Raw genomic sequence first — 24,445 nt, 5'->3', positions numbered from 1 at the left:
GACTTCAATTCTTTGCAACTGAGTATGATTTAACGACTGAATTTAAACGGATAAAATTTAAAAAAGTTTTCTGTTAAATCCAGTTTCGTATTAAGATTACAAACTTGTGATAACCTTCACAGGATAAGATGGCGGAAAGATAAGATACGCAGCATTTTTTGTAAATCGTGATATAAATGTTGAGGCTAAGATTGTTTATTCAAGTTTATGGGAAAATCGAGATAACCATAAACAGAGGTTACAGGAGATATTGTGAAACCTTAAGGTCCATTAGAAGTATTATGTCGTGAAACTATATATATAAATACACACATATGAGAGTACTAAAATGTAACTAAAGAGAGGGAAGATTAAATACGGCTATCTGTTCTATGTTCATACGGGCTCTTTACTCTGATGAAAAATATTCCGTTTTATAATATGGATAATTATTTTGTTCGCAAACAATTTCACACCAAACTTGTCCGCCCATTCAGACGTAAAGACGTTATAATGTTACAATCAATCGCATAGTTCGTTCGTAAAAGAGTAGTCCAAGAGTTGACGATGGGTGGTGATGATTAGTTGTATTACTCTGGTCTTAGATTGCTTAATTAAGGACGGCTAGCACAGATAGCCCTCGTGTAGGTTTGGGCGAAATTCAAAACAAACAAATCTCCCACAATTGGTAAGTGACAAACTTCGTTGGCTCTGATGGACTATGTTTCTTCATGTAATGAAAATAATTCAACTTTGTTTCACTTATTAAATATGATGTACAATTCATTTATGAATTTGTATAATAGAAGAAAGTGTCCGAAATGTTACCATCAGGTTTGTCTCAAAGCAGTGCCCAATAAAACAGTCACATCTTATCCTCTAGGGTTACAAGATCGTTGTGTAAGATAATATTTAATATTTATTCATAAATTTATTTAATTCTTGTTGTATGTAGGACAGATTCACAGCAGTGAATCTACAGGTGTAGACAGCAGTATAGTGTAAGATTATATGTTTTTTTTTTTTTTTTACAAAAGGATCCATTTTGTTCTACACAAATAATTTAAGTGATTGATATGAAAGCCGTTTATTTAAAAAGTTAGATGTTGGACTGTTAAGACTTTAAAAAATATTGCTATGACAATTCGACTCCTTCTCCCAAGTGTTGTGTTTGAGTTCATAACCCTTATTGTGTAGGTAAATATTGTAATGTGTATATCTGAAGTATCTGTGATGTTTGTGTATTTCTGTTCTAGTTCATCACTAAACAACTAAATAGAACGGTTAAAAAATTACAAGTACTGTCAAACACGAAATGTTTTGCTTACTTTGGTATCACTGATAATTCCTTAACTTTCTCATTTCATGGTATATATATATACATATATGAAATTTAAATGATCATCGTAAATCGTATGTCTACGTATGGGTGTGTGTACATAAGCACTGACTCCGTTGGTTCTGTGGGGCCAACAAATCTGTAGCATTGGATTTAATGATCCTGGCCGAGGACACGACCATAAATCCAGATTTTTAGCGTTGATTTTGTGATATATGTCAGAGTCTGTTTTCGGTTTTTCCGCCACGACTTGCTTGCTAAAAGATACTCTTAAACCGCGAGCTAGTTAAATTTATTATTAATCGTATACATATTTTTTTCATATGTTTTTATCCCGCGAGCCTGATATATATAAGTTTCCTAATCAATAACCACCACGGGTGGGCGAAGAGAAACAATATTTTTGAGTGATCCCGGTTATATCTGATCCCGATGTTTTGCTTGAGGTCAGAGAGAGAACAACTGCTACGTTCTCTCTCTCTCTATTTCTATGGGTCGTGAGTTCAGATAATCAGTATTCCTCTGATTTTTTCATAAAACTACGTTGTGTAAAACTATTCCGTGGAAGAGGTGTTTACCCAACCGCTACTTTTAAGTCAAGTAAAGACTAAAATACACCCGTCTCTCTCTCCACATTCATTTCCATTTTTTTATATTTGACTTAACGAAAGTCCCAACAAAGAGGGAGAGACCTAAAAGTAGTTAAAATATATTAGGCATTTTTCTATCCACAGAAGAGTTTTAAGAACCCTTAACGTCATCACATAATATTTTCATACTCATAATGGTATTTTTATCATAAAAAGCGTTGAGTCCGTGGCTTGACTACCTTTGAGCTTCGACTTGTGTGTAGAAGTCTAGGTCATGGGATACAAAGGAGCAAAGCCATAAGAACCAGCTCTAAAGAATCAGAAATATAACTTTCTAAGTGGCTGAGTTGTATACTTTACTAAATATAATATTGATTCCTATAATTATTGAAATGCCCATGCTATTATTCTTTAAAATATTACTTATATTTTGTATAAAATAATATTATTTAATATTTTAAATAGATAATATAAAAGTGTTCAAGATACCTGATATATTTCAGTTAACGTTTTAGCAAACATCAGATGAGTCTTCCACTATAAAAATACATGTTTAACGTAAGAAACACCAGATACGAAAGAGCAGAGCCATAAGAAAAGTAAGCATAAAGTTTAAAGTATCAGAGACATAAGAAAAGTAAGTACCAGATTTAAAGGATCAGAGACATAAGAAAGGAGGACATCAGATTTAAAGAATCAGAGACAGAAAAGGGGCAACACTAGGTTTAAGGGATCAGAGACATAAGAAAGGAAAACATCAGATTTAAAGAATCAGAGACAGAAAAGGGGCAACACTAGGTTTAAGGGATCAGAGACATAAGAAAGGAGAACATCAGATTTAAAGTATCAGAGACAGAAAAGGGGCAACACTAGGTTTAAGGGATCAGAGACATAAGAAAGGAGAACATCAGATTTAAAGGATCAGAGAAATAAAGAATCGCCAGATTTACTAACAAAGGCACCTTAGTAGATCAATATAAGTTGAAAAATTAACAATTAACGTGGATACCAATCTTGACACATTAAAGGAATCATTTGTTTGGTCCAGTTATTACGTATTTAATGTAGTAAAGAATACTGATTTTTTTTTATTTCTGCTCTTCCCAATACCCTCATGCACGGTTTTTTACAAATGAGCACGCGTTTAAAGAAACAAACGTCAGCGCTGCCTATGTAAGTATAGGAAGAACAAAGCCACTAGATTCTGTGGCCTACCACCGTTTTTATACATGAATATCATTTGTAGTCTTCGACCTTGTAAGATTGAATGTGACCCCTGTTCTTGACCTATTTCCAACCTTCACAACTTAGCAAGCACGTTCCCTGTTGTTGTATCTTTCCCATTGACTTTGACCCAAAGGTTATGACGATCTATTACCAGTTACAAACTTATTTTCTTCACGTGTTTTCAAAAGTTATTCTTCTCTCAGTAAACATGCTTATTCCCAAGTAAGACAGAATGTCAATGCTGACGGTTAAATACTAGCAATGATATCTTCATTTGAACTTTTATGTATAAAGTTCGAAGTTTTAGGATCACCTTTGTTTTTCTTACATACATAATTTTCTAAATGGCTGTTATATATTTTCCTAAATATAATATTACTTCCTGTGTTTAATAGTTAATTAGTAAATTATTAAAAAATAATTTGTATAACTTACATGACATGCAGTCATTTAAACAGACAGAATAAAATCGTTCAAGAATACCTGGCATGTTTGAGTCAATTTTTTAGTAAACATCAGGTGAATCTTCCGTTACAAAAATACGGATGTAACGTTAGTTGACATGTACTTGGAACACTTAATAATACACTGCTTTACTCCGAGATCAGCTGAGCGAACACAGAACTGTTGGGACCCGAATCTATTCAGCGCCACACGATGAAAAACAAGATCTCAGTTTTATACAGACTGCTTCTGGTTTTGCTTTGCCATCCGTTATTCTGACCTAATTATGATAACTCCAGAAGAAATCTGCGATGAAGTTAAGAAATATTTTATTCCAGGACCATGATAAACGATGATATCTAAACTAAAGAACAGAATAAACAGAACATAAATTCCAAAACTGCTCTAAAACAAGCAAAATATGAGATATATATACACGAAGAGGTAGTTTAACTATTAACAAATATGAAAGGGTCGTTGGTATTGCAAGTCGAAGTTTTTATTTCATTTGCAGTTTGTTGCAATCATTTTTATCTATAAACAAGTAAAGTTCCAGAACTATGAAAAAGAATATCTTCTATGCAAGTCAAAGAGATAAAGTAAATATGGAAATAGCTTTAGTTTGAACTTTTTTACTTAACTGCTTGTGGTGGGATGTTGGTCTTAATTCCAAACAAACAAACAAATAAACCCAAAACTCAAATACAAAAACATGTTTTGCACACAAAACATATTTCACATTCAAAATCTATATCAACTTGGAGCTGAATTCTGCGGTGTGATTACTCCTAGCCTGGGCTAGGTCTAAGGATAGGCGACGTATGCCTCTGCACAGGGCGCCCACTCCAAAGGGTGTCAAAATAAGTATAGTAATTAGCAGTTCTTATTATTCTTACAGGGGCAGCGAATACAAAGTTTGCGCAGGCCATATTTTTACTTACGTAGCTTTAAATTTCTAAAACAGTCAGTTTATTGACAATTTGCATCCACTCAAGACGGGAAAAGTTAAAATGCTATTTGAGCGAAGCCATATCTTCAACTTGCAAATTCTGAAAAACTATGATTTTGGGAAAGAAATCACAGAAAACTGTAGCAGGCACATAATACCATCCTGTACTACACAACATTTTTGACGCACAAAATCTTGAAGATAAATTATGGATTTTACCTTAACAATTGTGTTTGCCAATGAAGAAGCTTAAATAAGATAAAAATCACTTTTGCTTCCAGGGGATTCAGTTATGAGGTCAAAAAGAGTGGAAAGAAGCTTTTATTGTATTGTGTAAACCTTGATAAGCAAGATTTCTATGGAATAGAACGTTATTTACTTTGTTATGTACTTAACAGACACTTGTAAAACGTTACGAGACTTGTATTTTCGGCTTTCAAAGAATTTAAGATGGTAAATGAATATTAATTGTTGTTTTATAATCAAAAGCCAGTATTATGTAAATTTCGATTGCTTGGTATTGAAGTTGCTTATTCCAAGGACTCTACAGTAAAAGCGGTTGATGTGAAAGAGAATGAATCAACAGCGATGTTTGCTGGAATTTGAAAATGATCATTTTTGGGGGGACACGTGATATATATTCATAATATTATATAAGTATAAATAAACTATACTAACCCACGCACATACATCATATGCACAAGACGGAAACAACGTTGCACTTACAAAAAGCATCAAGAGTTAATGTGTAGTCCCTGACGCTGAAGAAACATTGTTTTGGTTATCTAAATTCTAAATGAATATAAAATAATAAAAAAGGATGGATTTCATTCACGAGAACGTGCTGTTTAAGTTAGGTTTTGCAATGAAATAACGTTAAATCCATGAATAAATGAAAGCTCATAGATTATTTAGGAATAAAAGAGATTTATATGAGTTATTACTTAACATGCTGCTTATATATAAGAAACAAACATTTCCCTTTTTTCATTTATTTGACATATTAAGAAATCAACCGTAGAACAATTACTTTAATCCAATTTGACTCGCAACCTGTAGGTGGCAGTTTTAAAATCCATCATAGAACATGTTCCTCCTTTCAGTCGAGTGTGTGTGTTTGTGTTTTCTTATAGCAAAGCCACATCGGGCTATCTGCTGAACCAATCGAGGGGAGTCGAACCCCTGATTTTAGCGTTGTAAATCCGGAGACATACCGCTGTACTAGCGGGGGGCCTTTTCAGTCGATGGGACGCTGTTACCTGACGGTAAATCCCGCTATTCGATTTTTGTAGACCAATGGCGATGGAAGACGTTTACTAGTTGCCTTCCTTCTAGTCTACTACTTTTAAATGTGAAAAGCCTAGAAGTATTAGGTTCAAGTACCTTTGCATTGAGTTCAACAAACGAATAACTGGCCCTGTTTAAAGTTACGTTAATTAAATTCTTGCTAATCGCTTAATATAAATTCGATAAAAATATATGTTCATGAGAAAACAAAATCCAAAGAGTAACGAACACTGGTTTCAACGTGGTACACGAACCTAACATTACGAGTAGTGGGTCACCTGCTTTGGATTTCCATTGCGACATAAAAGTTTTCACCTTAGTAGAAATAAACAAGTAAAAAAGTTAAAAACTGTGGAAACAAAATAATATCTTCAAAACCATATTGAAATTTAGGAATTCAAAATTATAATGAAATAAAAATTAAAACTTTCAGTTTAATTTGTAAAAAATATCAGTTTTTTTTAAAAGTGCTTACGTATACATTCCATGGAGAAATGTTCAACATGAGTAGGTGTCACGTGCGCTGCGAAAAACTCGTCGTTTACCCAGAGCAAAGCCTAATTCTAACGAAACATATTTCACCCACCCACAGGGACGTTACCTTACATCGTCTGTAGAAAAACATCTCCAGATGTAGGTCATCAAGATAATGATGCATAAGTCTTGTCAAGCAGGTTGAGACTGCTAAGTGACCTAGAATTTGGATAAAAAAAAAACCAAAAAAAACCCGGCTTCATGAGTCTGACGTCATGCCTCCGGCTTTTCCACTTCCGCTTTCATAACTTTCTTTTAATAGAACGATATTCTGTCGTATCAATATTGACAGAAATGTAAATGGATTGTATCGGTATTTTGCTGATATTGATAAAAAGTTAGGAAGACGAAATAAAATAAACGGTGAAATTATGTTGTTAGTTATCAACTTCACCTATAGGCAAATGTGTCAGGTAACAACAACACAACTTTCATCACTAAGAAAGTCTTACCACAGGGTGTACTGTATATACTGAACCAAACTGGGTGACCACAAAAGAAAGATTTAAAAATAAATGAAACAAAAAGTAAATGGCATCCAAATATCTGTTGTTAACTAAAATGTAACATCAAAAATCTGTTGTTAACCAAAATTTAACATAAAAAATCTGTTAACTAAAATTTAACAATAAATTTCGGATGTTTTTTTTTTCTATTTTTAAGAAAGTCAAATAGCATCAAACCAAAATCAACGCCTTGACTTGATTTGCACGTGCTGAAACATCAATATTAACCTTTCTTACCATCTACCTTTAAAAGTAAACAGTAAAAATTAGGGTTAGACTCCAACAAATGACAGTGAGTAGACTCTATAGATTTATCTCTCGTAGGAGAAAAGAAGGAAACATAAGGTTTGTAAAAAAAACAAATAATAACAGCACAGAAAACTGATTTAATACAAGGATTAACAAAGTATTTTACTGGAAATAAAAATGGTTAGTTTGGCATTTGACTTCAGGCTAATTTTATTTCTTAGCCTGTTATTTAGTAAACTTCGATTCCCATCAGTGAACTCAGCAGATAGTCCGATGTGGATTTGTTATAAGAAAACATCCACCCACACACACACATATTTATAAGTAAAAAAAAAGCTACTGATGAAACATCCGTACATGAAGTGGTTAGGAACAGAAGTTAATTTGTTTATATTATGTCATCGTTTTTTTTTTTACAGTTAGACAGAAATATAATGTGGTCAAATCTCGTCTTATTCTTCAAGGTTTATATTTGTTTGCACGTGCATAAATACATATTATAATCTTAGATAGCAACCCTTCCTTTTAATGATGAATGATTAAACACACACGCACACACAAAAGATTATGTGTGTGAATAATTTTGATCCAGGATTTACGAATAATTCAGTTATGTGAAGTTTGTTATGACGCTTTTGTTTATGAATATTTTATGATCAAAAATAGATAACTTCAAAGAAAGAGGGTGAAGGCTGGGGAAGAAGATAATTGGGTTGGACAACCGCCAGCTTTCCAAGATCCATCTTGTGCTTCATTCCAAAAGCCCGTTAACCTTGAACGCTAATATTAGCTTTAATCAACCTATTCAGCGGCTCGAGGGGTAATTAAGAACACGTTACTTGTGAAGCTTAGAGAATGAGTGAAGACTAAATGATTATTAGTGTAATCAACTCATAACACTAAAACGTGTAAAAAGCAGAAGTGTAAATCGTTCAAAAATTTAAAGCGGTATAGAAGACGACTAAAGTGCAGACGGTAATAAACTTGAGAACTTGCACTTTATAATATAAAGTAGAAGCGGGTCAAATACGATGGATAAATAGTACAGGAAACGTGTAACACTGCCCAACACAGGCCAAGACTAAAGGGTAATTAGTACAAATAACCTGTATCATGTAACAGAAACACCTTGATTTTGAAGAATAAACAGTGTAAAAACTTGCAGTACTGTCCGGAATAAATGAGATATCAAAATTAACAACTAGAGGAAGCTCATGAACCTAAGTGAATACGGAAATCTAAATAATAACTGTTATAACTGACTTATTTATTTGTTGTTACCCGCAAAGCTATTTGTGTATAAGAACAAAGTTTTTAACTTCATAATACCTCAGACTTTCTGCTGAGCTACCAGGGGCTGATTCACTTCTAAGTATTGAAACAAGTAATGTGCATAAAAGCGTTCTAACAAGTAGTTTATAACATTAAATGAGCGAGTGAGTATAAATTATTATTACCACAGATAACTTTTAACCACTAGCATAACTACAAAAGAGTGACTCCCCACATAGAAAGTAGTTGGATCCTCTATTTTTATTTTCACATAATTACAGTTATGATTCTGTCTGACTGATATCGCTAACCTAATGAAGTAGTGCGAACATTCTTTAGCTCAAAGAAATTCAATTGTATATTTCGCACTTTCTGGAAAATTCTTAAGAAAAAAACCACCAAATATTAATTATATATTTTTCTAAGTTTTCCTATTATATTTACCTCTCTACAACAAAAATTAACTTCTATTAAATAGTATGAAAGTAATTAATGAAAAGTTCACATGTTTAAAACTTCACTTTCTCCACAAAATTAGTTAAAGCACAAAAAGTGTTTAGTTTAATCGAAACTGAAATTCATAAAGTTTGGACATTCTTAATGGGTGCTGAAAATAATTCAGTTTTCTAAATTCGAAACATAGTTAACTTTCGAAAATGAAAACATATTATTGGTAATCTATATATGGTAAACAAAATACAGTATAAACGTTTATGTTAACACCATTAGACAAAGTTGTTTTTGCTTTTATATACCATGATTTCACGTGCATAATTACTGTTCGTTGGTTATTTCTTCAAAATTAGGTATTGTTTGTTTTTGAATTTCGCGCAATATACACGGTTATTATTAATACTCATTACAAATGATGATTTACATACAAGAGGTTTACAAACTTATAAACAATAATGAGTCTTATATCTGGTCCAGAACTGAATCTTTTATCGACGTTCAGGGAAAACAAATCAACTCTTTGTTGATACACCTGGACACTTCTTTTGACGGCTAGCTAAGCTTGAAGCTTGTTCGTTTGTTTTTTGAATTTTGCGCAAAGCTACACGAGGGCTATTTGCGCTAACCGTCCCTAATTTAGCAGTGTAAGATAAATCACCACCCATCGCCAACTCTTGGGCTACTCTTTCACCAATGAATAGTGGGATTGACTGTCACATTATAACGCCCCCACAGCTGAAAGGGCGAGCATGTTTGATGCGACGGGGATTCGAAGCTTGAAGCACACGTAAGTTTCACCGGTGACAATATTTAACGTTCTTTTAGAAATTCTAACGTGCGAAATTTACTGAAGTTAAACAGTTTCTAATGTTCGAAATCTGTAAACGTTCCTGGTCAGCTTCTGTAGTTTTCCGCGTTAATTACAATTATAGCTTCCGAGGGTTATTGTATACTGACTGTAGCTGACTAATAATAATCTTCTATTGTCTCTCGGTTAGCTGCTATTATACGATTAACACGAGTTTTTTTTTTTTTTTGAAAATGAGCTAGAGTTTTCGTGAAACAAATATCGTTGATTCTTATTCTAAAGAATATTGTAAAAAACTAAAGAACATGCATGACTTGCGCAATCCACACCCAACAATATACGTCACATGCAAAAAAGAAAACCATTCTGAAACAAGCGTAAGTATTAAATTAAAAATATAAAGTTAAATCCATTATAATTTCCTTCCCATTTTGATATCTATGTTGTCATACAAACTTTTAATTATCTCATTCTTCGCCATCACCACCGCTCTCTTCCCTCCATTTTACTTTTTGTACGCCATTCTTGTATAGCCATCATTCCTCATCTTTTGTTCCTTGAAGGATTTTTTTTACTTGATAGTTTGCTGTTCATTTTCGCTCCACCACCATACATCCCGCTGTTCGGGTCCGTTTATTTTGCCACAAATGTTTTGTACCTCTTGAATCGGACACTATTTCAGTTCTTTCTGTATATCTCTTGATTTCTCCTTTCACACATTAATATTCTCGACTCCTTTCCTCTTTTCTTTCTTCTTACTCTCCATTATGAACATTCTATATTGGTAGGCTACTGTAACTCCTGGTATCACTTTAACATTCAACGTTTTTTCTGCCCTCCATTCGGACTATGATGTAACCAATCTGAGTCTGGTACTAGTACCTTCTGTAAGTGATAAGGTGTTCCTCTCTTTCGGAACCCGGTATTTGTCAGGAACACATTTCACTTCCTGTCATTTTTAGTCATATCTCTCCTTCCTCGTTTTTTATTCCCTATATTCTCTTGTCGTGTGTCCCACTTTTTATCTTACCCAGGTATGCTCCCACCATCATCATCTCACTTTCTGGCATCCCTACGATTATATCCTGTAGTTTTTCTTCAACTTCGCGACAGAGCATCCTATCTGCAGACCATAACCAGACACTAAGTTCTTCAACCAATTCTCAGTTGCCACCTTCTCGCCCATGAATCAGTCCGAAGTTTTCTCTACTCGACCACTTCCATCTTAAGTTATTATTTAATTAAATTCCAACACTGCTTTTACCTTTTGATCATCCCGAGTGTAACAGCTCTTAGCTTTCACTTATGTTTTTTGTACTCTGTCCTTTCCACTTCATGTCTTTAATACACGTAATCTCTACCTTTCTTCTTTCTAGTACATCTGTTGGTTCTCTGCTTCTACCAGTAATCGTATCGACATTCCATGTTACTATCCTTAGTTTCCAGACCTCCTCTTTAACCATATTCGGTTCAGCGGTGTCCCTTTCTTTTCACACCCTCCTGTGGAATAGGGGGCACCATCGTATAGAGCGGGATATCCTAACTTTCTGGCATACCACTTGATTCTTATCCATATTTGTTTTATAATGTTTTTGTGTCCAAGTTGCCAGTTTGATGACAAACACCATCTTTTCTCAACTGGGCTTGGAACCGACCATGGAGAAGTTATAAATAAAATGCATTATTCTTTATTTTGAAAACTAGAAAACCAAGAAAGAAACAAATGCCATAGCAATACAACACTAGCAGAGACATGTTTCTTCAGAATGTTTAAAATTTTCACAAAAATGGTACTGTTTAATTGTACTAGAGACTGTTTTTACACCATTTAGATATGTTTATACATGTATGGGTGCAAGACGGTGCGACTGCCCCCTCACACCTACTCTTATTTTACTAACGTTACGTAGCTCCTTTACATTTTATTGTAAGCTCACTTGCATTTAAAAGTATCAAAGGTTCAAATACACAGACTAATCTTTCAATCACAAGGAAAAGTTTTATAGAACAGTTTGATCCTCTGGAAATTTCAATTGGTTGGTTTAAAACACGTTCAAAGAACAAATAAATACAATAAGGATCTCCAAACCAGTAAGATTAGCTTATAAATCCGCACTGACATGATTATGATTGGAGAAAAGCCAAGACAGTAGTCAACGTTAAAACACGTCCAACAGCTAAGCCTGGACTGAGATCAAAAAACAAAACTAGATATTTCGACCCTCCTCCTCTGCCGGTAAGTTAAAGAACACCAAGTGCTTTTCATACTGAACCCTCTCTTTACTGAAGTCCAAGAGTGACTAGAATAATAAAAGGAGCAGCTGTTATGCTAGAACAACAAAGCAACAAATGACTTTTGACACTTGTTTCCTTACTTTACAACCAAAATCATGAAAACTAAAAGTACGATGACAACTAACCAATTACTATGGATTATAACTTTATTTTTTTTAATATTTTAACTTTGTCCATTAGAGGTTGTTTCTTTCTTCTTTTTACATGAATAGTGATTGGTGAATTCTCGAAATTTCATGAAAGTTTAGGCTTCTGTATAATCTGAAAACTTCCTGTATTACGTAAAATCTGCCCAAAGATAGAACATGTTTCAACGCAATGAATAATTCATATTATCATAAAAGAAATTAAATAACACCGAATGCCAACTGATGACATATAAAATACTGATGAGCCAATTATAATTAATTTTGGATTTTTATAAACCACAGAACGTGCCATGAAGTCATTTGAATAAAAAGTTTAAATATCTAGTGTTTGGTTTGTTTTGAATTTGGGGCAAAGCTACACGAGGGCTGTCTGCGCTAGCCGTCCCTAATTTAGCAATGTAAGACTAGAGGGAAGGCAGTTAGTCATCACCACCCACCTCCAACTTTTGGGCTGCTATTTTACCAAAAAATAGTGAGATTGACCATAACTTTATAACGCCCCCACGGCTGAAAGGGAGAGCACGTTTGGTGTGACGGGGATTCGAATTCGCGACCCTTAGATTACGAGTCGAGTGCCTTAACAACTTGGCCATGCCGGGCCCTCTTTAATATAAGTGTTACGAGAAGAAGAGAAGTTGTTATGGGTGAAAATAATTTAACTAAAATAAATAGACCCATAAATAGTTTTATTTTAAATCCGGAAATTCTAGAAAGCATCTTGAAATTCCAATTTCCTCGTGTCTATTCAAATTCATCATTCACGACTTGAAGTCCACACTTAGAAAGATGAAACACGTATTTGATGTTTGCATAATATATTATAATGTGTTGATCTTTGTGTTTCAACATGTGTTCCGTGTTTTAGCACATTACTTTCAGTTACGTATACAGTGTACTTCAGTTGTTGATCTTTGAAGTAGACTTTCTCAATACAAATATGAATGCTGCGTCACTGAAAAATTCATTTAAAGCCACCGATGAAAAATAACACACTTTTTGTGACCAATGCAGTCAAAATAAAATATTACAAGTCATTAGTCTTACCTAGTCTGTACCAGCATGATTAAAAAAATTCTTATCCCCAAGAGTTTAAATGTTATTAAAAATTAAATGTTTGATAATGCTACTATGTAGCTCAGTTCAGTGTAGTATTTCGAGTTGTCAGAATATCTAAAGAAGTTTTTTTAAATAAATGATTAAAGTATAACAAATTTCAGATAGTTTTTAGTTTCATCTAACAGTTCTAAAAAAAGATTCTGTGTAGTTCAGTCATTTACGATCGCATCGTTTTATTAACTGTATAAAAACTATAGTGTAACGATTACTGTTTTGGATTATTTGTATTTATCTCTAAATCTTGGGTCATATTATCTGTACTTTTCTTGTATATTAGTGAAAAGAAGAAAAATATTGTCAAAAATAATAGTGACCTAACCATGTTATAAGCTCCATTGGAAGCTAAAAAAAAACAACAACATTCACGTCCTTTCTACTGGAGAAACAGTGAAGCTAAATAATTTCTCAGTTGATGGAAAATAAATGTAAACCTTTTTCACATTTGGTATAAATCGTGAGAAATCGGATGATTCGTAAATGCGTGACTAAATTTACAGTGAAAGTTTTGGAACTCATCCATCAGGTTGGGAGTTTCTGTTGTTGTTGCGAAAGGTTATATAGCTTTTAATACTTTTGTTCTTTTTCTTAGCTTTCATGGTTCAAGAATATTTTCTAATACAGATTTTTATTGTTTTATCGACTGAATATACTGGATTCTTCCCGATCTAAGTATCAAACTATCGTTTTTTCTCACAAATTCGTGTCAAGTAAAATTAAAAAGAAACAAAACAAGTAAAAGATATTTAAGAAAACAATGACCTAGTAATACGTAACAGTTAATAATAACATTTCAAAAAGAAATATTTGATGTGAAAAATGTTATTCGAGGTGTATGTCTGGAATTCAACATTTTAATGCAGCCCTGGTATGAATAATTTCTAAGTTTTGTTGTCATCTGACCATGTACCTCTCGTATAAATAATAATACAGATGAAAAATCTGAGAAGAAAAACAACTATATCACCACATTGTTTCTGCACACTAATCTAATAAATTTAGTACTAATTCTTCTAATAGCTTTGGGACCAAATCTATTTGAAGGCTAGTTTCAGAATGCCATGCCAGTCTAGAAATATGTTCTCATTAGGAGCTTCTGCCTTCTCACAACTAGTACTTTCAGATGTGTGACTTTGAGTACTCATATCTGTTTCGCGTTAAGGCGTGCGCTTCGTAATCTGAGAATTGCGGGTTCGCGCCCGAGTCGCGCCAAACATGCTCGCCCTCCCAGCCGTGGGGGCGTTATAATGTGACGGTCAATCCCACTATTCGTTGGTACAAGAGTAGCTCAAGAGTTGGCGGTGGGTGGTGATGACTAGCTGCCTTCCCTCTAGTCTTACACTGCAAAATTAGGGACGGCTAGCACAGATAGCCCTCGAGTAGCTTTGTGCGAAATTCCAAAAACAAAAACAAAGATATCTGTTTCTAATACTTTTCGCTCTAGTTCTAGTCTCAGAATTACAAATAAATATTAAATTTGTTAAATGTGTGTTTCTACAGCTGTGTATATCCTACTTCCAGTGATACCTCTCTTGGAAAGATATATCCTTACAGGTACCAAACAATATTCAATAAAATATAAACAACTTGAGAAAAGTGAAATTTTGAGACTAAATATAAAATTTTGAAGTTCTTGTCAGATAAGATATAGAATCGACTACCAGCAATTTAGAGAGATATCACTTAAGTTTTCTTTGCAAAGCGCCTATTTTATTTATTTGAAGTTTCATTACTTATGGTTCACCTGCAAAGCGCCTGTTTTATTAATTTGGAGTGACATTACCACTTATATTTACTTTAGTTCCATGATGCGCCACCAAGTGGTTCGAATGAAAGGAAATCTTAAACAGAACGAAGCAAACCATTCTGGTGTTTTATCTGCACCTCAATGATATTTGTAACAGAACACATTGAGATAAAGAGTTTATCATTCTAATGATCATAGCGGATAAAGGATACTATTAGATATTTGATACAAAATAAAAAGAAATGACAAAATGACACTTTTTCATCATAATGATATGGAAATATATTATTCAATGTAGGCATATTAGTAAAATATTACGGTACTGAAGGCTAATTAACGTATAGTTAGTATAGGGAATTTTACTTATTCAAAACAATAAACAAAACGTAAACTGAAATTAGCTTGCTATAAAATGTTATGTATTTACTAGAGTTACTAGTAGCCACACCTCACATTTAACTTGATATCATAAGTAGCGTAATCTTGTCAGAAATAACTTAAACTGGCAAGATAAAGTTTGAACTATTTAGAACTAATTTAAACTAAGAAGAAGTAATTTGAACTACTCAAAGGTAATTTATACTAGTAATAAATAACTGGAACTACTAAGAAGTGATTTAAGCCAGTAAATAAGAAGTAATTTAAACCGGTAAGTAGTTTTTTATCTAGTGAGAACTTAAACTGGCAGAAAGTAGTTACCAAGTAGTTACAGGTACCAAACAATATTCAATAAAATATAAATAAGTTGAGAAAAGTGAAATTTTGAGACTATATATAAAATTTTGAAGTTCTTGTCAGATAAAATATAGAATCGACTTCCATGCAATTTAGAGTGATATCACTTAAGTTTTCTTTGCAAAGCGCCTATTTTAATTATTTGACGTGTCATTACTTATGGATCCCCTGCAAAGCCCCTGTTTTATTTATATGGAGTGACATTATCACTTATGATTCCACTGCAAGGCGCATATTTTATTTTCTCGGATTTTCATTACTTATTATTCCCCTGCAAAGCGCTTGTTTTACGTATATGGAAGGTAATAGATTTAGCGTTACCCGTCTATTTTAATACATACATTTGTTCAGTTTGATGAGTGTGACGTATATTGTTGAATGTGTATTGCGCAAGTCCTACCTGTTCTCGAAATTTGTAAAAGATATTTGTTTTACGAACATGCTAGCGTGTTCGAACATGGTTATACGTTTTAGTCTCTTACGTGATTCGTATAAAAGCAGCTAGCCTAGAAACAGTAACGTAATATTATTGGTCAGCTACAGTCAGCCTCGGAAGCTATAATTGTGATTAACGCTCATTAACGGAAAATCTACAGAATTTGACCAAGAACTTTACAGATTTAGAACGTTATAAACTTTTTAACTTCACTAAATTAAATTCGGACGTTTTCATTTCTACGAGGACATTAAAGGACATATCTCGTCGGTAAAAAAGCAAACTATTGGCAGTATGACGTCAACCAAGTTAACTGGCTAATTAACTGGCTCGGCGTGGATTAGATCGTCAATAAAATATTCAGTTTTAGACTAGACATAAGACTCAGTATTGTCTGTACGTTTGTAAAACACTTGTATATAAAACATCGTTTGTAATAACTATTAGTAATAACTGTTATTATAAAGTGTATTGTTGTTTGTATAGTAAAATATATTTGTATTAACAAATAAAATTGCATATATTAATATTGATGCTTATTAACATTTAATTAACTTCTAAACTAAAATTAAAATTTCCGACTGTTTGAAATATTAATACGTAACATAATAAATCCGAAACTCGTCCGAGATAAATTATAATACGCAACAAGAGTGATATTACTTGTGGTTCTCCTGCAAAGCGCCTGTTTTGTTTATTCGTCGTTATTATTTTTTTCATTTAAAAATTACATCTATTTTAAGTAACGTAACATTGTTGAGAAAGTGACCAGGCAAGTGAGAATAATTTTTGAAAAATATTGAGAATATTGAAACAATCATGTTAATCTGAATTGATTATTGTTTTTACATGATACACTTTGTTTCGGTGCGAGATATGTTACAGATTTTTAAACGTTGTCAAAAAAGTAACTTTTGAGATATAGCCTATCTGTCGGTCGCAGGAACGAACCTCGTTGCTGAAAACTTTCGTTTTTTCAGCCATTGGAGTGTAGAAATCTGATGATTAAACCTTCTATTTGATGATAAAGAGTAACTTGAGAATTGGTGACGGATAGTGTTAACTACCTACCGTCCTCTATAAACTATCACTTTAAAATTGAGGACAACTAACGCAATAACACTCAAGTAGTTTTGCAAACAGTTCACCAGGCAGAGTGCGCATGTTAAGTACTTATAACCAAAAAACGAACAAATGGTCGAAGAAGAAATATTGTGTTGTATTTTATCACGTTAAGTACTATTTTATGTTAACTAAGTCTTTTCTACATCACTGTGTTTCTAATTTGCAGTTGTTTATTCGAGTTAAACAAAGTATTTTTTTAAATATTAAACCAGAATAGCAAAATATCTTAACATCTATAAATGGATGAATTAACTAAATTATTCAGAATATCTGTTATAGACCTTAGCTCTCCTTCGAATGTTCACCTTTCAGTTGGTGCTTATTTTACGGACTTAAAGTGTAAATATCTGGGTTTTAATTTCTTGAGAGGGCATATTACAGAAAGTTCATTGCAAAACTTCGTGCTACAACAATCCCTAAAACTCCTTCTGGAACTTTCTTAACGACCCCCAGGAATACAGCGGTATGTCTGCGCACTTACAATTCCATAAAAACTGGGTTTCAATACCTGTGATGGGCAGAGCACACACAGCCCATTGTTTAGGTTTATGATGAACTTCAAACACTTCTGAAAAAACAAAACAAAAATAGCCTACGGTACTGCCATCTGTACGCGAATACACCCACTAAATGTGATATGTGAAATTTGTGTTCAACCTAAAATTGCGCCTGAAGTCATGTAAATAACACATGCATTGGTGATTTGGGATAGTTACAGCTGTGAAACTGTCACAAAATCCTCGTAAAACCGCAATAAGGAAATATCTGATGTGAGGTGCGTATTGTTTTAAAATGAAAGTTAAAATCTCTCAAGCGAACTTTAGATATAAGCTAGAATTAAGAAGAAACCTGTTTGTTTTACCCACTCAAAGTAACGTATAGTTGTAAATAGAAAATGGCTAATATCATAGAACAGTAACATGACACATCATCGTTTCCCTCAGCTGCTCTGGTCACTCAGCCATGATTACGGCTCCACCTGAAAAGCACGTGTTTGCTTCACTACATCACATAAATTCTGTTTAAATTTTTTCATAATGCTGTTAAATTACATGAATAAACATAAACATAATTTAAAGTTATCACTAAATAATACTAGTTCCAAAATACATTAACAATGATATATTACACTATTTATGACATTGAAAAATATCATAACGGTTGCTAGGAACTCTTCTTATATTAGCGTTTTATGAGCGGTATAGTTTGTTTTCAATAAGAAACAACATATGTGTTAAGGAAGTATGCGATAAGACGTCAGCTAGCAAATTAAAAACAGTCTTAAGATAAGCGCTATACAGACATACGAAAATAACTAACCTTCAGATTACTGATATGTTTTTATACAGTTTATTACTGATGAAGTCCATATATATTTCAAGTCCTAGTATTTTAGCATAAATAATTGACCAAAAATATGTTAAATTATTCATTTTCTACACACAAAACACGGGGTGTGTGTATAATAAGTAGCATAATTCATTAAAACATTGATTAATATTTCATTTTATGTTTTTTTTCATTCGTGACTCGATTATATGCAGTCAAAATGTCACCGAACAGTTTGGTGTATATATATATATATATATATATATATAGCTCAAAAACATGTTTTTAAAAGCTAATGGAACCCAGTTAAATATTTAGGGCTATAGAGCAGTCGTAAATCTACAGTCAAACCTACTTTTATTAATAAAAACAACATTTTTTGCGATCATCTGGTGGAACAGCAGTAAGTTTACGGATTTCAAGTGTGACATCCCGGAATTCGATTCCTCGCGGTTGATATATAATTAAACAAATATGATTTTGTTCTGAAACAAACAAATTGTTCTTATGTATAAATATAACTTAATTTTCTTTTAATAAGATGCACATAAAATAAAGATATACTTTGCGGAACCAGCAGAACTTAAAAATTATGAATTCAGTCGATTTTTGTATGTTGATTAATTCAGCAAATTAGAAATTATAAGGCTTTCTACGTGCATTTCATTATTTTATTCCTCGATAGAGGGCGCTTATTACACATATAATCCATTGTGTTGCTCCGAGCTTAACAAAAAAATTATACATTTTATTTCTAGTTTGTGTAAAATAATTTTTAAAGTAGTACATTTATTATCCTTATGTTAAGTTTCTTCAGGTGTCGGATGGCCTGTTGGTTAATACGCTTGACTTGCATTCTGCAAATTTCTGATTTGAATCCGGTCTCCAAATATGCTCATTCTTTCAATCGTAGAAGCATTAGATTTTGAAGTTCAATCCTACTTTTCATTGGTAAAGAGTACTAGGCGGTGGGTGTTGTTAATTAGCTACCTTCCTTCTATTCTATCAGTCCTAAGTTACAGACAGCTAGCGCGGATACTCGTTGAGAAGTTTTGCGCTATTTTCAAACAACCATAGATTACACTGCACAACAAAGTTTATGCTTCTTGAACACTGTTGGGTGTTCCTTATAGATTTTTGGCTGCTGATCACGTAAATCACATCCAAATTTGCCCATCACGTACCGTTTCATCGAAATCTTCAATTTTGCTACAATGGAAAAACGATATCAGGGCAACTGGAATCCGTCAGTGTTTGCCGACTACTGTTGGACACTGCAACGTGATGCACTGGACATTGAATACAAACGAAAATCAGGAGCAAACCACTTTTAATTATGTTGAACGTAATGGAGTATTAGAAACATAAACGCAATTTAATACATTATTGCCGGTAAACAGTTATCTGTCTATTTCTCAGAGTTCATACGAGATGCAACAAAACCAAAACTATATTTGTGCATACCCACCAGGTACCTGTCACAATCAGCAAAAACTTTTCAGGAAGCAAAACGTTTCAAAAATATTGTTGAGCAATGTTATGAATACAAGTTTTAACTAGATCAATGATGATTGGTTGGGCACATTAACCAGTCATTATTTGAAATTCATTTGTTATATTAGTCTTCAAAGTATTTATTAATATCGTTCAAATTTCGTGTAAGAGTGAATTATTCATTGATAAGAACCAGTAAGCAGCGATACCTCGAAATCATACCTTTTCGAATTCCATTAGTAAATAATAATAAAATAATGGAATGCTTTTTTCGTCTGATAGAACAAAATTCATTGTTTTAATTATAAAATACTAGCATATAAAGTAAACTGTGGTTTTAAAAATAGAGGTAGACGGTTATTGGAAAGCAGGTTGTCTTATTGTTTCTTGTTTTCACTAAAAACGAAGAATGTAATAACTCAATAAAAATTCGTAACTTATTGCAATATTTACACAATTTTGCATTAAGTTTTAGGTTAAATTTAAAAACTAGCAATAAAAAAAATGTTCCTGTGTTATAAATGTCCAGTATGAATTTACAAAAAGAAAGAAAATCTTGCATGCATTTCACTATAGATTAAATAAAATATTTACAAAGAGCTCCAAGAAGATCCTAATAGAGGACACCACCGACAAAGATCTGTGGGACAGAAAGCTATTCTTTGTGGTTATAAGTTGTTCTGATTCATTATATTTATACTCAGTATATATATATATATATATAGCATGAAATAACAAACACCAAACTTTGATTCACTATAATATGAAATAATTATACAAGGTATAACACGAAGAGTAAATAAATTATAACAAGTACACAAGACCACACTTGAGAATATTAACTAAGTAAAATGTTTCTCTCTAGTGGCTCAGTAGTAAATCTGAAGACTTAAAATGTTAAAACTGGATTTTGGTACCCGTGGTTGGCACAGCACTTAACAACAATACAAGGAAGTAAGATATTGTCTAATTATTTATCACGTATTTGTAATAAAAGTTCGTGTAAATTTGCCATATGTCTAAAGACCCTCAGCGGCACAGTAGAAAGCTTGAGGGCTTATAACTTTAAAGCATTAAATTATAAAGTGGCTAAATACATGTTTGGACTCATTTTAGTAACTGTGTCAGAACAGAGGTAAAGTAGGGCTATATCTCGTTGACTCCCATAAAAAAAAGATATGGTTGTTTCATTTTTGTAAAAGGATAAATATCTACATTTAATTTTAAGTTTACAAAATATTTCCCAATGCAGAAATATCTTTATTAAACAGGAGAAAAACAAAACAGTAACTAAGTGAAGACTTTGTGTAAAGTTTAAATCTATATTTGCATTAATATTTTTTTTTGGTAACGACCTTGTGAAAAACATCAGTGTGTTCATTAACTTAAAGATAACATGGAGAGACTAAAAAAATGTATTGTTGTGCTTCTGAGCTGCAGACAATTCACTATAACTTGAAGTACTTTTAGCAGTAACATGTAGAGTATTGAAACAATAATAAAGATAAAATAGTTGCAACTCAAGGTTGATGATTAAAACTGAAGGGAATTTTGTGTGTGATGCAATTTAATTAGGCTATGTAGTTATTGGCATTGTAATCTTTGTAAATATGCATTTCTTAGTAGGAGTTATAACATGTTAACTTTAAAGTATATCCAGTAATACTTGGGATAAAAGAATTAAAATTCTGCTTTAATTCAGTTTCAAAGCACATACATAAAATTGTAAAATAAACTTGGGCATCCAAATCCTATGTTTTTCCTAGTTTTATATATTTTCTTAACCAAGATAGTTTGTGGCCTTCGAATTGTTATGTTTTACTTATATTTATTTGACCTGTGCTACATTGCAAGACAGTACTTACTTCACAAACCACATAGATTTGGTCAACTCAAAACAGACTTTGGAATGACCCACCCTTGATAAACTGTGTGTTGGTGACGTTACTATTTCTAAGATTTTGTAGAAGAAAGCTTTAAATATGATAATGTGTTGTCACAATAATTGTCTATACGCGTGTTCTAGTTTGTCGTCAAATACCGTTAGTCTTCTGAGCTTATAATACGAATGACATTTAGAAATTTCTGTGTGTGTTTCGTGATAGAGAATCTGAAAATTGTAATATTTTAAATGTTGGTAATCAGTAAGTCGTTCATTTATTTTATTTAGTTTTAGGTTGATTATTGGTTATGTATGAAGTAGTTAGTGTTGTACAGAACACTGAAAGAAGTTATTTATTAGATACTTTCACAACTTGTGTGTTTATTTACCAGTAATCAATGGTTATTCGGAAAATGGACGGATACAGTAATCAGTGATTTATTATTTTATTACAGATAATGAAATTTAACATAATTAAAACTAAACATTGATAACTTGTAGAAATACTGTCATAGTATATTTGTTAAAATCCTACGGTAATAATAATTATTAAGTATATGTGAAAGTCAGCCTTTGTAAAACATATGTAAATTATTTTCTCACAAATTAGTAAACGTTTTATGGACAATGAAAAATATTCTATAAAGTTAAAGTATAAATTTTAATTTAATTATTGCATGATATCGCCTCTTTTTAGGGTGATTTAAACTTACAGACATGTATTGTGTGCCTTGTTAAATATATGTTGTTATCATGTTAGAATAAACAACATTTCATGTTATTGAACATACTTGATTGATTAAGATTTAATTATTGTAATCTTTTATGGTGAATTAATTATATTTGAGTTAATAATGTGGTACTGAAAATATGTAAATAATAAATTTTATTTATTGTATTTTCCCCTTTTAGATGAATTGATTAGTCTTAAGTGTCCCTGTTTTATGACAATTTAATTATAAATGATTTACTAATCAATGTTAAGCGTCTATTTTAGGATGATTTAATTAATTAACGACATGATGAGACATGTATTGCACGAGCCATACCACTTTGTGGTATTATTACGTAATCCTCCAACAATGCCAACTGTTATGGCGTCTAAAAACGCGTCCCAACCTGCGCATCCTCTTGTGTTAGAACTTGAAACTATGGTCCCATCAACATCTATGATATTACTCCGTACTCCTCTACCCTAAGGTTGCCAAACAGCGTGAGACGGCATCTTTTAGATACGATAGTTCTACCCTAATACTATGGTTTATTTCGGCCTTTAAAAAAATCAACATGCAGATCAGCTTATTTCTAAAATTGCACACATTATTCAGTAGATTACATGAGATTGGAAAGTGTCATCACGTGTGAAAAATAGAAACATCAGCGACACGTGTTGACACGCTCGTTCTGAGCTGGCTTATGCGAAATTTACCTTAGGGATATTTTTTCAACAGCTTTGATTAAACATATTATTAAACATACTTGGAAATATGTATACAACTTGAACTTATAAAGAAAAATTATACTTGCACTAACTTTTATTTATTACCTGACAAAGGTTTCTTTATTTAAAATATAACATTTTACACAGCCTAAAGTCCACTCCTGAACACTGGACCTTTCTTGCTGCAAGAAATGTCCATATCATCTATCTCATTACGGCTAATTACACAGGAAGAAGTAATCTAAAGAAGTCACAAAGAAGGTTAAACTCGTTAAGACGAAAGTCGGAGTATTTTTCGAAACGTCGTTTTCTACACCTGTGTTTCTACGACAGACAGTTGTCATCCATTTGACTAAGTTTCATGGTAAGACGTAATTTTAACCAGTCAGAAGTTCTTTAAACACCTGAGAAGTAAAGTAAAATGGTCAGAAGTAGTTTAAACATGAAGAAAGTATCGTTAATTGGTCAGAAGCAATTTAGACTAGTAAGAAGAAATTTAAACTAGTTAACAGTTTAAAATAGAAAGAAATAACTTAAACTAGTAACAAGTACTTTAAACTACTCGTAAGTAAAAGGAATTGTTAAATATAATTTGCATCATAACTAAACATTTAATAGTTCTTTAAACTGGTAGGAAGTAATTTTAAATAAAAAGAGGTAAATTATTATGAAGTACTTTGGAATTGTACGAAATTATTAAACTAGTGAAAAACTTTCTTTATCTTATACGAAACGGTCTAAACAAGCAAGAAATAATTTTAAGAAGAAATTTAAGCTAGTCAGGAGTATAAAATAGTGATAAGCCACTTAAGCTGATAATTGAAACTAATCGGTTGTGTTAAAAATAATGAAATTAATCCAGCAAGTTAAACAAAGACAAGGCTTAAAATTAGGTTAAGTAAAAATGTTACCATATCAGTTTTGTATTAGTTAATACGCTTTTCTTGATTTTTTTAATAAAATCGTTTTATTTACGATTGTTTCTGTATCTACAGACTAAACTTTGTTAGCACATTTATTATGTGTGTATTTAATTATGTGACTACAAAAATAAAACCTCAT

The 24,445-nt window shown here is 32.5% G+C and overlaps 1 protein-coding gene across 2 annotated transcripts in view; it reads left to right on the top strand.

Moving 5' to 3' along the window:
* The window catches only part of LOC143253020 (uncharacterized), a 52,865-nt gene extending 29,124 nt beyond the window's left edge, over nt 1-23,741 (top strand). For both annotated transcript variants that reach the window (XR_013029297.1, XM_076506069.1), the window contains one exon: nt 23,531-23,741. The gene's annotated coding sequence lies outside the window, so the exon portion shown is untranslated. The remainder of the gene's footprint in view (nt 1-23,530) is intronic.
* Nucleotides 23,742-24,445: the final 704 nt, after the last annotated feature.

Source organism: Tachypleus tridentatus, chromosome 6 (assembly GCF_004210375.1).
Source record: "Tachypleus tridentatus isolate NWPU-2018 chromosome 6, ASM421037v1, whole genome shotgun sequence".
NCBI lineage: Eukaryota > Metazoa > Arthropoda > Merostomata > Xiphosura > Limulidae > Tachypleus > Tachypleus tridentatus.
Note: the sequence above shows the minus strand (reverse complement) of the source record. Positions and strands in the feature narration are given on the sequence as shown.